The sequence below is a fragment of the Ambystoma mexicanum genome, chromosome 9 (genome assembly GCF_040938575.1).
Source record: "Ambystoma mexicanum isolate Mex_15411 chromosome 9, UKY_AmexF1_1, whole genome shotgun sequence".
NCBI classification, from domain to species: Eukaryota; Metazoa; Chordata; class Amphibia; order Caudata; family Ambystomatidae; genus Ambystoma; species Ambystoma mexicanum.
This window is the reverse complement of record NC_090931.1, coordinates 1,514,560,898-1,514,578,729: the sequence shown is the minus strand read 5'-3', so window position 1 is coordinate 1,514,578,729 and position 17,832 is coordinate 1,514,560,898. Positions and strand designations below refer to the sequence as shown.

General features: G+C 51.7%; 1 protein-coding gene across 1 annotated transcript in view; it reads right to left on the bottom strand.

Moving 5' to 3' along the window:
* LOC138487551 (zinc finger protein 585A-like) overlaps positions 1–17,832 on the bottom strand; it is a 154,170-nt gene that overhangs the window by 5,146 nt on the left and 131,192 nt on the right. The window lies entirely within an intron of this gene.

Below are 17,832 nucleotides of genomic sequence, written 5' to 3'. Positions count from 1 at the left end.
AATTGAAGGTGATTTCTCTGCAAAGAATGTTCTGGTTAAAAGATACACTTTCCATGTGCGTTGTTACCAAAATGTAATACCGTGACTACCCCACAGGTGAGGTTAAGCTCAGTGCATGCTTAACCTAATCGAAGCTTTTGATATAATAAATACATGTATATGTCTGCTGTGCCCAGTCCATAACCAGCAGCTGTAAGGTTACATTCAACTTCAAATGTGAAATGGAAAACAAAAAGCTGATGTTCTTGTTAACTCCATACAAAAAGCCTGCAGGCACTAAGTAGACAGGCTAATACTATGCGGATGTCCATTAGCACCTCCAACTAAATTATTACAAAACAATATTGTTGGAGAAAAGGTTCACATTATTCAATACAGTCTGCTAAAGCCTAGAAGTACTTAGCAGATGTGTGGCTATATTCCACTTGCATATAGCCTCATGGTATCTTTCATTGGCTTCGCCAAAGTCTAGTCATCCTCAAACTGGACGGTGGGCTGAGATAAATACTAAACAATATTCTGCCAAAGGAGAATATTGTGATATGAATAGATTTGCACACATGTTACTGCTAGAGTGACTTTGGGCCTCATTACACGGTAGGCGGTGAGCCATGGCGCTATTTGCGCCATGGCTCATGCCGGTAAAATACCGGCACCGCCTTGGTGGAAAGGGGATTTACTGCCCCATTCCAAGGTTGGAGGGGCGGTAAATCCCCCTTCAACCATTGCCCTTCCCCATTCCCATTTCTGCCCCATAGGGCTCTATGGGAATTGGGAAGGCGCTAATTACGGCACCGCAATTTTGCGGTGCCGTAATTAGCTCCGAGGTCCCTTTGCGGGTTGGATTTTAACGCCTGCAATAAGCAGGCGTTAAATCCCCCAACCCGCAAAGGGACCTCGTAGTAAGGCGGTAAGGATTTATCGGTACCAGTATTTTACCGGTACCGGTAAATCCTTACCGCCATCCGTGTAATGAGGCCCTATATGTCCTCCCTGCCACTGATTGGCTAAAGCATTTGAAAGACATCGGATTGAATTCCTCTCTTCTCTAGCAGATGTTGTCTGGTGCAGATCCATACAGGAACTTCTTTTGTGAAGGCAAGTCATATTCTAACCCCTCACCTGCATGTGAGACAGCTAAGGTCCGAGGGCAGGTGGGATGTGTCAACTGAACTCATCTTGGCATTTGGAGGTAGCGAGTCAACAGGGACTGAGCTGGCCCAGCGGCTACCCCATTTGACCCCCAGAGAGTGGTTGAGGTAGAACCACGGTTGTTCGCTGTTCCTCCAGAAATGCAGAAAGACAGAGGACTTCTACTCCAAGAAAGGTTTGCCACTAGTTGCTGCGATCCGGGGATTGGATCAACAAATACAGAAGTACTGTTTGCATACCTGTGGTGTCAGGATTTATGAGTAATGGTACGGACAAACGAGCGAAAACAGTTAAAGCCACAGATCAGTGTGTGGTGAATACATAGTACATGGGTGCACATAAGGCAGGAGTTAGAGGCAACAGACACATGTAGGCACTTGCGGTAGGAAAATATAATGCCTTGAAAATACACGTGGGTTTGGCACCATCATAGTAAGAAGCTATGGATGTTCATTACGCAGAAAGCACACATTCACACACAATGCAAGCGTGGCGTTCAAAAGATAGGAACAGACACTAGCTGTAAACTCACAAACACTTGCCATTTAGAGTCAGCTAAAGGCGAACAGTTTCCCCTTTCCAACAGAAGAAAGCCATCCACAAGTGGCAGCTTCCTGTTTTAGACGAGCTCGTAGCAGAGTCAAAAGATGCTGATAAGCAGCCATGGACAGGAAGCATGATACCGGAATACACATATGCGGTTAAAGTGTCCAATAGCAATTGCCGCTCTTAACCTCTTCAGAAATGCCTTCAATATAATGGCATTTTAAAGTAGGCTAGGAGAGAACACCACGCTTTGCTTGCTCGCCAAGCTTAGGCCCATTTATTCTAATGGGAACAAACCAAGGGTCAAGAGCAGCACATGTCGTTTAATTGTATACATAAATACATCATGTAAGCAACACGAACCAAAGCACAAAAGCAGATTCAGACTCCAGACGTTCTTTCCAGGCCAAGGAAATGACGCACATAGTTTATGCAGATTAAATCACACTTATAATATAAAATCACAACAGACTAACAGAGAAAGACACAGCAGACAGCAGACAACCAGATCCTAGGGGTGGGAAGAGCCTTCCATCGCAGGTCCCCGAGCAGCAATTCATGGTCACTTTGCATGCAGAACAGCAAGGCCTGGAAAGCGTGAGTTTAAAATGTGCAGGTTGAACTGTTTGCATGTATGAGACTGATGGCGTGTTTTATTATGTCACTCCACTCCTGATCATACCATACCATAGCATAGCTTAGACAAACATAACATGAACTCCATGATTGCTCAAGCTGGTATTTTAAAATGATGAATTGTACTTCATCTTTGTTAGATGTGAATCATGCTTTTAGCTTATGCAATACAGCTCTCTCGCTCTCTCTCTCTCTCTCTCTCTCTCTCTCTCTCTCTATATATATATATATATATATGACTGTATGTTATGTTATTACTGATGCTATCATAGCAGGTTTAATGATGATCAAAGTTGGTAGAGAACAGAAGTGATATTAAATATATTGACTTGCTACCTTCAAGTGTCAGCTTCATATTTTTGAATAATGCTTTATAATAAGGTCTCTCTGAGTCAAAACGAACTACACATTTTTCTGGCTGTATTTTTGTCAACTATGACAAGGGGTGCAAACAATCAGGGAACTGTCAAAGCGCTAGGCTGAACTCCTGAGGCGCCCCTTATCATACATTAAGACTGTTGATTCTGTGCCCACTCCACACAGCTCTATCTGGGTTTGAGGGGAGAGGGCAGGGAATCACGCCCTAAGGGGCAATCTAGTCAGATGGCACCCCATTAGATGCAACGTCTTAAAGATGACCAGAGCATTACTAATATTTAAGTAACCTCATGTCCCAGTCACAAGAGAAGGACAAGGCAAAATGTGTTTCTAAAAAGCTTTTTTTGAATAAGAGGTTAGAGTGCGTACAGAAGATGGCGCACAATGAAATCAATATTCCCATCCATTGCAGAATGGCTCTATATGATTGGCTGAGAGCTGTGCAGTGTCATGCAGTGAACACGAATTTCACAGTAGCAGTGGCGCAACTTGATGGCCTACCAGCAGAATCACTCTTTACTTTCTTAAAGACGTGAGGTAACAGGACAAATAATGTATATGCAAATCTCCTAGTGAGAGGAGACTTAGACCCCTTTCAGTATCGCCCATACCAGTATCCTGAATTGGCTCCAACACATACAAATCATGTCAAGTGGTTTGGAGGTCATCTAGTTTACCAACAAACAGTTGCAAGGTAAGGCCCACTAGCTACACCCAATCTGTCACTAGAATTCATCCCGGTTTCATCCAAACCGCGGAGGTCCGTATCTGCAGGCTGACTACCATTTGTTAGCCACCCACTTTGACACAGTGCGAAACATTGCGCTGCAATCTGTATCTCAGCAGGGTATAGCACCTGCGCAGCAACCTCAAGGAGGGATGGATGCAGGTGGGGTACAACTACAGACATTGGGCCTCATTATAAGTTTGGCGGTACGGTGCCAACAGTGCCGGTACGGCACCGGCACTGTTGGCAACGTACCGCCAAACTACGTGTTTTACTCGCGGGTGCCTGACAGCCCACCAGGTTTAAACTGGTGGGCAGTGCGGCACCAGCGAATGAAACTTGCAGTTGCACCAATAACGGTGCCGGTGCATCAATGCTCCCCATCCCCATTCTGCCCTATTGGGCAGAATGGGAATGGGGAGCCTGGTAATACTGCCACCCGCGAATGGGCAATTACTGGCCCATTAAACTCATAATGGGCCGGTAATTGCCCATTCGCGAGTGGCGGTACCGGATGCGAGGTTGGCGGTAGCCGTGCCTGTATAACAGGCACGGCTACCGCCAACCTCGTAATGAGGCCCATTGGGAATAATATTGGGATCTTGTCCATCCAAGAATGAAGACATACCCAAGTGGTATTCAGAAAAATTAGGACAATTGCAAACTGCCTATTCACAAGTCACTCCCCAGCACAGACATAGAGCCCTAGCTATGTTTCTTCCCTCTGGCTGCACACCGCCTCTAGCGAGCTCTGACAGCTGGATCTCAATCTATAGCTGGCTTTATTTACAGCTGATAGGTACGCCGTCCATCACATCACTAGCACTGATACTAGCTGACATCATGGGACTAGGGCACGGCCGCAGCCATGAATCTAGGCCTGTCTATAGTATCTAACAATTATCAAATGGTTGAGAGCATAATCCTACCCTTATTAAAAAGGAGAGCCTGCAAGGTTAGAAGTTCATAGGAAACTGTCCCAAGTGAATGAGCAAAAAGAAAGGGAGCAATTTGGAGACATTGTGACATCCACCTATCAATCGCTGGGCAGCGATCAATTGGGCAGAAGACCAGCAGACACACACAAAAAGAGTAACAAGGATTTTAAGCCAGATAAAGAAACACACCATGAAGGGAGACTCTCGAAAGGACGAGGCTCATTCCAGGGTAAAAAGGGCAATAAGCCACAGAGGCGGCAATTATCGCCCATAGAGGAGGAAAAATATCCAGAGCATGGGCATAAAAATGAGAACTCTGCAGGAGATGGGCAGAGCCCGCGGTGGCAAAGTTACCACAGGGGCAGACAGTCCTGGGGTAAGCCTGAGGGCCAGTCCTATTTTAGAACTACTGACTATGATTTTAGAGACAGGAAACACATGAAAAGTCCCAAGAAGTAAGGCACTGATGAGACTTCGTCTCCCTCCCAGCAGGCACGAACACCAGACCGGTGTAAGGCTGAGGGGAAGGAAGCAAAGGTCGAAAAGAAACACACGGCAGCACTACAGGTTTCACAGAATGCAGAGTCCACGCACTAATCACATCATCCCCAAGACTAAGCGACACATGGATTGCATTTTTTCCAGCTCCCACAAATGGACAAGAACTGGGTCATTCCGAGTTCGGCAGACCCAGTAATTGCCCATTTGCGGGTGCCGGTGTTAAGGGACTCCCCATCCCCATTCGGCCCCATAGGGCATCTGAAATGCGCTGCTTGCGGGTGCCGTTACACCCACCAGGTAAGACCTGGCAGGTGAAACGGCACCTGCGAGCAAAGCTCGGAGTATGGCGGTCCGGGAAATACGGTACCGGCATGCTTCCCAGTACCGTAATTCTGGACAGCCATGCTCGTAATGAGGCCCAGTAACTCTTAAATGCTCCATTCTGATACAGCCTTCACAGAGCAGGCTCTGAGAAAGGCATTAGAGGCTTGGGGATCGGAGATGCACTTTCCTAGACCCGTCTCATCCAGACATGGAATGGTCTCATAGGAAGAGCAAATCATTCAATAATGTTGTGCCTGACTAAAATGCATGCTGTCACTTGGAGGGAACTGGTCAGACCATGTGCCATTAGTAATCAGGAGTGTAAATAACTAACCACGCAGGTCTCCATGCAACGGTAAGACCCCATTTAAACTCTTGTTTGGGAGAAAGATGTTTACACCTGACCTGCATGCTCTTCCCAGCCCCATACCTAGGAACGAGCAACTGCTGGCGACAACGCTACTGTAGGAATCCTTCCAGGTGGAAGCTGCTGAGGCCAGTCCTGAGAACATTCTCAAAGCAGGAGATTGGGTTGTGGAAAAGATCCACGACAAGAGTCTGTTTGGCCCATCTTACAGATCAGCAGTGCAAGTAATCAGAGTGAAAGGTTCCAGAACTGCCATCCTACCCGCACTACCACCTAAGAGAGGTACTAGGCAAGTTTCTGTGGACCACCTGAAACCGGTGCCAGATGGTTACGTGATGTTTCCACAGAACCTTCCTCTTCCAAGTAAGGAGCCCACGGAAGATGAAGAAATGGAGATCCGGCAAATGATGATGATGATGATGATGATAGGTGTGCAAGTTGGGGAAGAATACGCCACTCTTGATTACACGTCCACAATTCAAGAAAGTACTGCAAGTCTGCCAATTTGGAAACAGAAAGCTTTTCAAGTTGCTAAAGTGATGAAAGAATTCTTTTGGACAGACTTCCTAAAACTGTGTCATAAATTACTGGCAGTGTATTTCCTCCTACTGTGGTTCAGCCTCATTTTATTCTTCATCTCACTGACTTCTGGGCATTTTCGGAGCAAGGTTTCCACTCCACCTATAAGCAAAGGAGTTGTTCTAAAGCCTTTGAGTTCTTCACACATGTTAGAGAAAAGAGAGCTCTAAGAGCCCAGAAATCCAGTCTCAATACAGATGTTTCCTCTAACGATGGGTCACGTGTGGATGCCGTCATTCAAGACCTATAATGGCCCTGCAACGCAGCTACAAGTCCACACCTTTTCTGAGATTGATGAATCCAGACTGTTTGCACCCAGTAATCCTGTGTCTAGAACATACAGAGAACTGGTAAGAACTAGGCTTCTGACATTTGCACAAAATGCATTATTTGATGTGTTTGATGATGTGGAAGACCTTCATGAAATGGGGCCCCATGTGTGCTATGTGCAATATTACAATGCCTTTTTACTTGTCAAACGTGAGCCAATTCTGTGGCCTAAATGCACATTCTGGGAACACTGTGCCGTGCCTTTTCAAACGGATAGTCCTGAATTCAAAGCACAGTTCCCATATATTTCACTGAGACCATACCAAGCAGGGGATTACATGTTTGAGAATCAGTACAAATTCCCTCCTGAGCCACATAATGCACAACACATGTATGCTGCAGATTCAGTCATCTTTGACAGAGAAAACTTTGCAAACATGACTGAGCAAATATGGCAGGGAACCGTCCCTCTATGGTCTACTTGGGGTCAACAGATATGGAAAATTAAAGGGGTTAACACGTTAGATATGGCTTGTAGTTTCCCACATTTGATGTATTTCTTAAATTATACGCAGTTCCAGACCACACCCTGTGTGGTAAAAATCAGAAGGTTAGTTCTGGAGTGCGTCCTATAGAGAAGCAAAAGAACGCAAGGGCACCAAGCATATTACTTATGCATCAGGGAGACCTGCGTTATGGGCAGCTCCGGCAAATTAATGCAATAAAAGAAAAGCAGGACTCAGTGTGGGCCGATATAGGGCTTGGAAGTGCCAGAACACCTCCCTGACACAAGCTATATCCATGGGTACGCTGTGCCAAGGAATACTTTCACAACATCACCAGAGTGAGGGGATACAATCGCTAGATAACTTCATAAAAGAAAAGAATTGGACAGCTATCATGCAGTCAGCTGCTGGTTTGAAGTGCCCCCAAAGTGGCCGTGTCAGGAGAACAGCTACCTGCACCACCTCTGACCCTACAGTACTGTGTGAGGTGGGACAAGCACCCATAACAGGAAAAACGTACACTTGGTCACAAGCAATAATGCAAATCCTGCAAACTGAAAGTGAGGCAGTACAGCGAGAATTTCATGTTTCAGATGCTAATTATCAAGCGAACAACAAGGCTTCTATGCGCCAAGAGAGGTCATAACAGATGTGGGTTTGATTAAAAATGACTTATCTATCATTTGAAACGACCAAGAGGCCTCAGTAAGTCTTTCTGTAGTAACTGATTTTTTTGGCACTCTCAGCAGAGCAGTCCCAGATTGGAATGTGATTTCATGGCCAGAACAAATACAGGCACTTGTCCAAGGTGGCAACATGCCAGGCAATGTCCGGCTCCACTTTCTTATTGCTTAGTGGGCTTAGTTAGCAAAGAGTGTAGTGGCAGCATTTGCTTGGGCATCAGGCTCCACAATGTGGGTATTGCATGGCGTACTGACCATTCCCATTCAAACCACACATTCTATGATATGTCAAGAATTGCATTCTTGGGGTAATGTACATTGGGTGAATGTTACGTGGATCAGAGAAGAGTACGTGGTACCATATTCACATGCATGTGTGTCACCATCTAGGCCTGAGATAACATTGTATTCAATACGCGAATGCAAAGGTTCTACTAGAATAATGTGCGCACATGCCGAGCCAGTGAATTACTGTGACAGTAACTCAAGATGTACACTGCATCTTGCACTAATTAACTCATTCTACTGTAAAGCGCATAGATTACAAAATGGTTCATATTTGGTGCATTTCAACCAATCTTGCTGTCATGTCCCAATAGGAGTACCAACTCAGATCCCCATAGGCACACAAGTTAAATGCTGTGGGTTCATTTTGGATCCACCTAGATCATTTCAATTGAAATAATTAGGCTGGCCTGGCTTCAATTTACAAAAACTTGAGTATCTGAAATTGAGTTTATACATAGAAAAGCTGTTAACAATGCGGTTGGAGGTGAGATGTACTGAAGATACGTATCTGCATGCACACACCGCTGTGGTCAAACAGATTGCATCTCTGCTAGGCTCCGAACATACGAGGCAGGAAGCCTTGCACTCTCTGATTGACAGCTCACAGCTTAATGGGGTCAATACTGGCCTTTCTGCAGTCACCAAAGCAGTTTCAAGTCTCCTACATAAAGGGCTGATTGCCTTGGACACAGTCATTAGAACATTGACTTTATCGAGTGCTTGGTACAGCTGGCTGTTGATAATATCTGGACTTGTTCTCATATTTTGTTGTAGACACTGAAATTATGACAAGCCACCAAATGACAGCCCTTGAAGCAACCCGTCTCCAGTACAGAACAGAGCTGTGCAGACGTATGGGATATGAGCAGTGTTTGCTGTTTCAAAAGCATTTCATTTTGTCATTAACCAGGAAGAAAACGACAGTATCAGTCATCGCTAAGAGCCGAGTCTGTCACCAAGGATCATTGCTTTCAAAGAAGGTGGGAGTTGCAGCATCGCCTTCTAGATTGCCACTGTGGCGGAAAAGAATCTCCAGGACATTGGCTGTGCATAGAGACATTTGTGGGATTCAGAGGTACTTCACACAAGCATTCTACTGTGAGTTCATTAAAAGTCCCCCTGAAACCACACCTGATAATGGGGGCATGCCAGAGCAAGAGAAACTGCGCAGAAAACGACGAAAGCTATTATTGCCAAATGCGTCCAGCACTCCCAACGGCGCTGCTAAGGAAGCACCTGGTCCCTCTGCCTCACAGCCGGACACAAGTAAGTCACAGAATGATCGATGAATATTCGCAAACCCTGACCACAAAGCAGCTAGGGAAGCAAACTACACAAATGATGGATTTCTCTGGTTCCAAGAATACATGGCAAAAGGAAAAAATGCCCAAGACAGTGCGCTGTGATGACATGAGTATTATGTTCCCTTCTCCTCTATGCTTCTTGACATACCTCAGAAAGAGATTTGTTTTTATTACAGTGTTCAGAACACCTGATATTCTACCAAGGTCATCTAAGCAAGCTTCTCAGTCAGACAGCAAAGAACTGAAGATTTATCACATTTTACCTCAAGATGCAAGTGTGAATGCAAAGAAAACATATGAATTGGAAGACCTCCACGTGCTGATCGCTGAGTAACAAAGACTCTCATATATTGGTTTATTTCCAAGGACACCGATTCAGACTATTAACTGTTTATGCATGTGACAATGGGCCTCATTACGAGTCCGGCGGTAACCACGGCAGTAAAACCGCCTGGTTACCGCCGGACTCGTATTACCATTCCGCCTCCGTGACTCCCGGAAATACCAGGGCATTACGGCCCGGTGTCCCTGGAGTCACGGAGGCGGAATGGTGTTAATACCCATTCCCGTTGAGTCCTATGGGACTCAATGGGAATGTTGATCATGGAAACAGCGGCAGCATCTCGTGATGCTGCCGGTGTTTCCTCGTCCGCCTGCAGGCGGGCGGTGTTAAACCCGCCAGGTCAGACCTGGCGGAAAGATCACCTCCCGCCTGCAGGAGTCGGGATTGGGCAGTCCGGAATTAACAGTGGCTGTCTCTCTCAAACCCTTCTTGCAGAATGTGGTGAGCATGCGCCGACTCATTTAGTCTCACCTGTTTATTGATGATGGTGAGCTCTCAGTCCTGCTTCTTACTGCAGGGGTGCTGTTGGTGGACCAAGTTCCTTCACTGGCCCATGTGCGTGGCAGCCTAGACCGGCTGTGGTTGAACCACTCATAAGGTAAGTGTCTTACGGCTTTTAAGATATTGTAGTATTGATTATTGATTAGTGTCTGTATCCTTTTGATAATTTCTTTCCTCTGCTTTCTCCCAATAGGTGATATGCGGGCCACCGGTAGGTGCGGTGCATGAAGCAGGCCCAATGAGAAGAGAATGGAGTCCGCAATGCTCCGACGGAAGGTGAGTGTTGATTTAAGGTCTAGCGCAAGGATTTGTTAAGGCGTGACCTTAAACGTAATGTCTTTTGCAATTTCTAACCTTGTGTTATCTTTTTCTCTTGCAGGTTCTGTCTTCCGATAGATTGCTCGTGGTGGAATGATGTCTGCGTGAACGCTGCGTTACGGAGGTCTGCAGGTGGAGGAAGAATTCCTGGGTCTACGATGATGCTGGCCGTAAGATGATTCCCGGCTAAGTGCTGTGGCTGGGAGCTGAAAACAGGTAAGGATGAGCTCAGGCTGCGGTAGCTGGAAACTGGTAAGGCTGCGCTCTGACTGCAGTTGCTGGAAACAGGTAAGGTGTCGTAAATCTCCCCCCCCGTCTCACCTGGGATCGCTTCTTGCTCTGTTCCGTGGGAGGATTCCTCTTGTGGACGGATCGGGTCTTGTATAGGCTCGCTCGAGTCTCATCCGGCTGCAGAGCGCGTTCAGAGTTCCGGGAAGGCTGCTGTTCCAGGATGTCCAGGAAAAAAGTTAGCGGTCGCTAAGAATGGGGATTCCAGGAGCAGATTAGAGGGAAAGGGTGAAGGAAGGAAGAAGGAACCAGGATCTAGGAATAGTGGATTCGCCGAACAGCACACACACACACGTCAAGTCACTACCTAATGATAGCGCTGAGACGCGCGGGGACGTGGCCAATTTATAGAACGTGCCGTGTGCGACGTGAAAGCTGGTGCGAGGCAAGTCGCTTGATGCGGCCATGTTGGGAGTAACAAAGAATACAAGCCCCGGCGCGATAAGGACCAGGAAGTCCAGAAGGGGCAAGTTCTATGGGTCATGACATAAGGATGCACTCAGGGGGCGGTGAGCGTTATGCTGCCATAAGCAGATTAACGCAAATCGCTTGCATGCGGGCAAGGCAGGCTTAAATAGCCTGGCTCTGGACACGCCCATTAGTTCTGACTCATGGCCACACCCTGCCACTCCTAAAGGATGCTGCACGTGCAACCCAACTCTCTCTCAAGGCCACGCCCGAACTGGATGCACGTGGAGGCCCCTGTGTCAGGGTTCCCTGGGTCTTATTCTGTGATGGTGGTTGATTTAGGGTGTGATTAGTTAAGTATTGCTATGCATTATTGCATTGTATGCTCGTTGGGCCTTAACTATCATTTAGAGTGTTGATAGAATCCCAAGTCAAGATGGAGTGTCACAGCAGTGATCTGATTGGCTGAGAATTCCTTTTGTTCAGCTGGAAGGAGTGGTCAACTGCCTTTCATTGTCTACCATCAGCTGAGCAAGTCAAGTACTTTAGAAGTTCCAGTGGTGGGCCCTGTTTGCCTGGGCCTGGCCTAGCTTGAGAGAGCTAAGAAGAAAGTTTTGGTGTTTTACTGGAGAAAACAGGAATGAACTGTGAGCTGTGGACGCTTCAAGGTAAAGAGATAAGTGCCTGGCTGACTTTTACCTCATCAGTTAATGAACCGTTGTTCTGAACCATAAAACTGACTGATACAAGTAAATAAGTGGTTATAATCAGATATTATAATCTGTGAGACTATGCAGTAAGGGAGGTTTTATTTTTTGTCACGTGCGTGCATGACATTCTTTCATCTGAGCCAGCGCTATGAAGAAAGTTAATTCTTCCCTAAAAAGAATCGTGATTTAATGTAAATATTCTTTGAGAAATATACTCTGTGTTTTAGGCTAGCGTAATGTTAAATACTTCAGCATGCCCATAAATTACAACCCCGGCGGCTGCTGAGGGAATAGATTGCTGTGTGTAGCGTTCAACAGCTGTTAGCTGGCCGCTCGCGTGCGCAGTCTTTAAATTGAAACAATGCTTCTAATTGTTATTAGAAGCTTATGTTTATTCGGTCTTCCGACTGCACCACATCCAAAGTGTGCTTCGAGTGACAGCGCTCAACTGTTCACTCGCGGGCGCCGGTTCCTGAAAACAACAGTCTTAAAGGTAGATTTAATTTCTATATTTATTGGGTTGCGGTTGCCGACCGCATCCAAAGTTCTCTTATATTTCTCACACATACACTTGAAGGGCAGTATTAGGTTAGAAAATACATTTTAACAGTTGATAAGTGATAACATAACAAACGCGTTAGTTTATAGTTATTAAACAAGTGTGCAGCTTAGGTGGAGTTAGTAAATAATTAAACAGTGGTTAAGGTTGTAGAGGCAGAGTTAAAGGACGTGTGATAATTTAAAGACTTTGAAGATCGCAGTGACTTTTTATCCATCAGTGGAGGCAGGAGCGCGGAAGACTCAGTATTCTGTTTGCATCCAGGTCCATAAAAACTATTTGTTTGAACAAGAAGTTTAAAGAAAAGAGGTTGAAAAGACAGAGCTTAAAGAGCAACCATTTTTCTGTGCATATCTTTATTTTTTGAAGTAAAGACAGACTGATGTTTTGTGAACACAGTTTTTCAGCCACTCTAGGGAAAGCTGTGTTACCTTTAATTTGGTGAAGCTTGACAGGCCGATTCATGGAATAATTAGCGCGGCGCAAGTGGCCAAAAACGTGCGAATCGCAGTGGAATAGTGAAAATCGCAGTGCAAGTGCGAAAATCGCACGAAAAGCAGCGCACATCGATTCATGGAAGGCCGTGCGCGAGAAAACCATCGGATGTGCGAAAAAAAGTGCGCGGCGCACGTTGGCGCACAGGCCATCTAACAGCGTGCGCCAGGTCACAGCGAAAATCGCACAGGCCACAGCGAAAATCGCACATAGCGCGGCGCACGCAACAAAAGTAGGCGGAACACGGGGCGTAACACTCGGAATGGGGAACAACTTTCCAAAAGGTGGGCATCACGGGGGAAGTACAGGGTACAAGTGCGCGGAACGCCCACACGCTCGCCTACAACACGTATTCATGGAATAGAATAGGGCAAAAAAGCGCACGCTCAAACCAGCGCACAGGCACAAACACGACCGCCACAAGAAAGCAGGCAGTAGCGTCTCTGCGCCTGGAAGAAATGTGCGCCAAAAGGTGCGCCAACAAATAGCACCTATATTCAGCCATGAAGAATGTCCTATACTGTGGCCCTCCAGGACAAATGACGTGCAAAGGGGTACCCACAAACACGGACACCCGCTGACAAAAAATTACGTGTGCGTGTATACCGGGGTGCGCGGGAAGTCTCACACGCGATTTCGGCAGGGTACGTGTATTACATGGGTGCGCGGGAAGTTCCACACGCGATTTCAGCAGGGTACGTGCATTTCAGGGGTGCGCGGGAAGTACCACACGCGATTTCAGCAGGGTATGTGAATTCCAGGGGTGCGCGGGAAGTTCCACACGCGATTTCAGCAGGGCACGTGGATTTCAGGGGTGCGCAGGAAGTTCCACACGCGATTTCAGCAGGGTACGTGTATTTCAGGGGTGCGCGGGAAGTACCACACGCGATTAGAGCAGGGTACGTGCATTTCAGGGGTGCGTGGGAAGTTCCACACGCGATTTCAGCAGGGTACGTGTATTTCAGGGGTGCGCGGGAAGTTCCACACGCGATTTCAGCAGGGTACGTGTATTACATGGGTGCGCGGGAAGTTCCACACGCGATTTCAGTAGGGTACGTGCATTTCATGGGTGCGCGGGAAGTACCACACGCGATTTCAGCAGGGTATGTGAATTCCAGGGGTGCGCGGGAAGTTCCACACGCGATTTCAGCAGGGTACGTGGATTTCAGGGGTGCGCGGGAAGTTCCACACGCGATTGGCCCAGTGCGAGCAGGGTACGTGTATTTCAGGGGTGCGTGGGAAGTTCCACACGCGATTTCAGCAGGGTACGTGTATTTCAGGGGTGCGCGGGAAGTACCACACGCGATTAGAGCAGGGTACGTGCATTTCAGGGGTGCGCGGGAAGTTCCACACGCGATTTCAGCAGGGTACGTGTATTTCAGGGGTGCGCGGGAAGTTCCACACGCGATTTCAGCAGGGTACGTGTATTTCAGGGGTGCGCGGGAAGTTCCACACGCGATTTCAGCAGGGTACGTGTATTTCAGGGGTGCGCGGGAAGTTCCACACGCGATTTCAGCAGGGTATGTGTATTTCAGGGGTTCTGGGGAGTACTACACGTGAATTGGCCGTGTGGGTCCTCCAAGGTGTACGTCCGCAACCTCCACGGCCCCTGCAGGCAGCCCACACCACGGGGGACTACCCTGCACCCCTGCTCATGTCCCGCAGGCAGCCCATCCACCATGGGCATGCCCCCCAGCCAACCCACATGTCACCTTGCACTACTGATCAACAATGCATGTCTCCCACCACCCCCACCCCCCAGCCACCAGGGGCAGCCTCCACCAGGCCCCCACTCATGTCTCCCACCACCCCCACCCCCCAGCCACCAGGGGCAGCCTCCACCAGGCCCCCACTCATGTCTCCCACCACCCCCACCCCCCAGCAGAGAAGGGGCAACCTCCACCAGGCCCCCACTCATGTCTCCCACCAGCCCCACCCCCCAGCCACCAGGGGCAGCCTCCACCAGGCCCCCACTCATGTCTCCCACCACCCCCACGCCCCAGCAGTGCAGGGGCACCCTCCACCAGGCCCCCACTCGTGTCTCCCACCACCCCCACCCCCCAGCCACCAGGGGCACCCTCCACCAGGCCCCCACTCATGTCTCCCACCACCCCCACCCCCCAGCAGTGCAGGGGCACCCTTCACCAGGCCCCCACTCATGTCTCCCACCGCCCCCACCCCCCAGCCACCAGGGGCACCCTCCACCAGGCCCCCACTCATGTCTCCCACCCCCCCACCCCCCAGCAGTGCAGGGGCACCCTCCAACAGGCCCCCACTCATGTCTCCCACCACCCGCACCCCCCAGCCACCAGGGGCAGCCTCCACCAGGCCCCCACTCATGTCTCCCACCACCCCCAGCCACCAGGGGCAGCCTCCACCAGTCACCCACTCATGTCTCCCACCACCCCCACCCCCCAGCAGTGCAGGGGCACCCTCCACCAGGCCCCCACTCATGTCTCCCACCACCCCCAGCCACCAGGGGCACCCTCCACCAGGCAACCACTCATGTCTCCCACCACCCCCACCCCCCAGCCACCAGGGGCAGCCTCCACCAGGCCCCCACTCATGTCTCCCACCACCCCCACCCCCCAGCAGTGCAGGGGCACCCTCCACCAGGCCGCCACTCATTTCTCCCACCACCCCCACCCTCCAGCCACCAGGGGCAGCCTCCACCAGGCCCCCACTCATGTCTCCCACCACCCCATCCCCCAGCCACCAGGGGCAGCCACCACCAGGCCCCCACTCATGTCTCCCACCACCCCCACCCCCAGCCACCAGGGGCACCCTCCACCAGGCCCCCACTCATGTCTCCCACCACCCCCACCCCCCAGCAGTGCAGGGGCAGCCTCCACCAGGCCCTCACTCATGTCTCCCACCACCCCCACCCACCAGCAGTGCAGGGGCAGCCCCCACCAGGCCCCCACTCATGTCTAACACCACCCCCACCCCCCAGCCGTGCAGGGGCACCCTCCACCAGGCCCCCACTCATGTCTCCCACCACCCCCACCCCCCAGCCACCAGGGGCACCCTCCACCAGGCCCCCACTCATGTCTCCCACCACCCCCACCCCCCAGCCACCAGGGGCAGCCTCCACCAGGCCCCCACTCATGTCTCCCACCACCCCCACCCCCCAGCAGTGCAGGGGCAGCACCACCAGGCCCCCACTCATGTCCCCCTGCACCCCCACCCCCCAGCCACCAGGGGCAGCCACCACCAGGCCCCCACTCATGTCCCCCACCACCCCCACCCCCCAGCAGTGCAGGGGCACCCTTCACCAGGCCCCCACTCATGTCTCCCACCACCCCCACCCCCCAGCAGTGCAGGGGCACCCTTCACCAGGCCCCCACTCATGTCTCCCACCGCCCCCACCCCCCAGCCACCAGGGGCACCCTCCACCAGGCCCCCACTCATGTCTCCCACCACCCCCACCCCCCAGCAGTGCAGGGGCACCCTCCACCAGGCCCCCACTCATGTCTCCCACCACCCCCACCCCCCAGCCACCAGGGGCACCCTCCACCAGGCCCCCACTCATGTCTCCCACCACCCCCACCCCCCAGCAGTGCAGGGGCACCCTCCACCAGGCCCCCACTAATGTCTCCCACCACCCCCACCCCCCAGCCACCAGGGGCAGCCTCCACCAGGCCCCCACTCATATCTCCCACCACCCCCACCCCCCAGCACTGCAGGGGCAGCCCCCACCAGGCCCCCACTCATGTCTCCCACCACCCCCACCCCCCAGCCACCAGGGGCACCCTCCACCAGGCCCCCACTCATGTCTCCCACCACCCCCAGCCACCAGGGGCAGCCTCCACCAGGCACCCACTCATGTCTCCCACCACCCCCACCCCCCAGCCACCAGGGGCAGCCTCCACCAGGCCCCCACTCATGTCTCCCACCACCCCCACCCCCCAGCACTGCAGGGGCAGCCCCCACCAGGCCCCCACTCATGTCTCCCACCACCCCCACCCCCCAGCCACCAGGGGCACCCTCCACCAGGCCCCCACTCAGGTCTCCCACCATCCCCACCCCCCAGCAGTGCAGGGGCACCCTCCACCAGGCCCCCACTCATGTCTCCCACCACCTCCACCCCCCAGCCACCAGGGGCAGCCTCCACCAGGCCCCCACTCATGTCTCCCACCACCCCCAGCCACCAGGGGCACCCTCCACCAGGCCCCCACTCATGTCTCCCACCACCCCCACCCCCCAGCAGTGCAGGGGCACCCTCCACCAGGCCCCCACTCATGTCTCCCACCACCCCCACCCCCCAGCCGTGCAGGGGCACCCTCCACCAGGCCCCCACTCATGTCTCCCACCACCCCCACCCCCCAGCCACCAGGGGCACCCTCCACCAGGCCCCCACTCATGTCTCCCACCACCCCACCCCCCAGCCACCAGGGGCACCCTCCACCAGGCCCCCACTCATGTCTCCCACCACCCCCACCCCCAGCCACCAGGGGCAGCCTCCACCAGGCCCCCACTCATGTCTCCCACCACCCCCACCCCCCAGCAGTGCAGGGGCAGCACCACCAGGCCCCCACTCATGTCCCCCTGCACCCCCACCCCCCAGCATCCAGGGGCACCCTCCACCAGGCCCCCACTCATGTCCCCCACCACCCCCACCCCCCAGCCACCAGGGGCACCCTCCACCAGGCCCCCACTCATGTCTCCCACCACCCCCACCCCCCAGCAGTGCAGGGGCAGCACCACCAGGCCCCCACTCATGTCCCCCTGCACCCCCACCCCCCAGCCACCAGGGGCAGCCTCCACCAGGCCCCCACTCATGTCTCCCACCACCCCCACCCCCCAGCAGTGCAGGGGCACCCTCCACCAGGCCCCCACTCATGTCTCCCACCACCCCCACCCCCCACCATCCAGGGGCACCCTCCACCAGGCCCCCACTCATGTCTCCCACCACCCCCACCCCCAGCAGTGCAGGGGCAGCCTCCACCAGGCCCGCACTCATGTCTCCCACCACCCACACCCCCCAGCAGTCCAGGGGCAGCCTCCACCA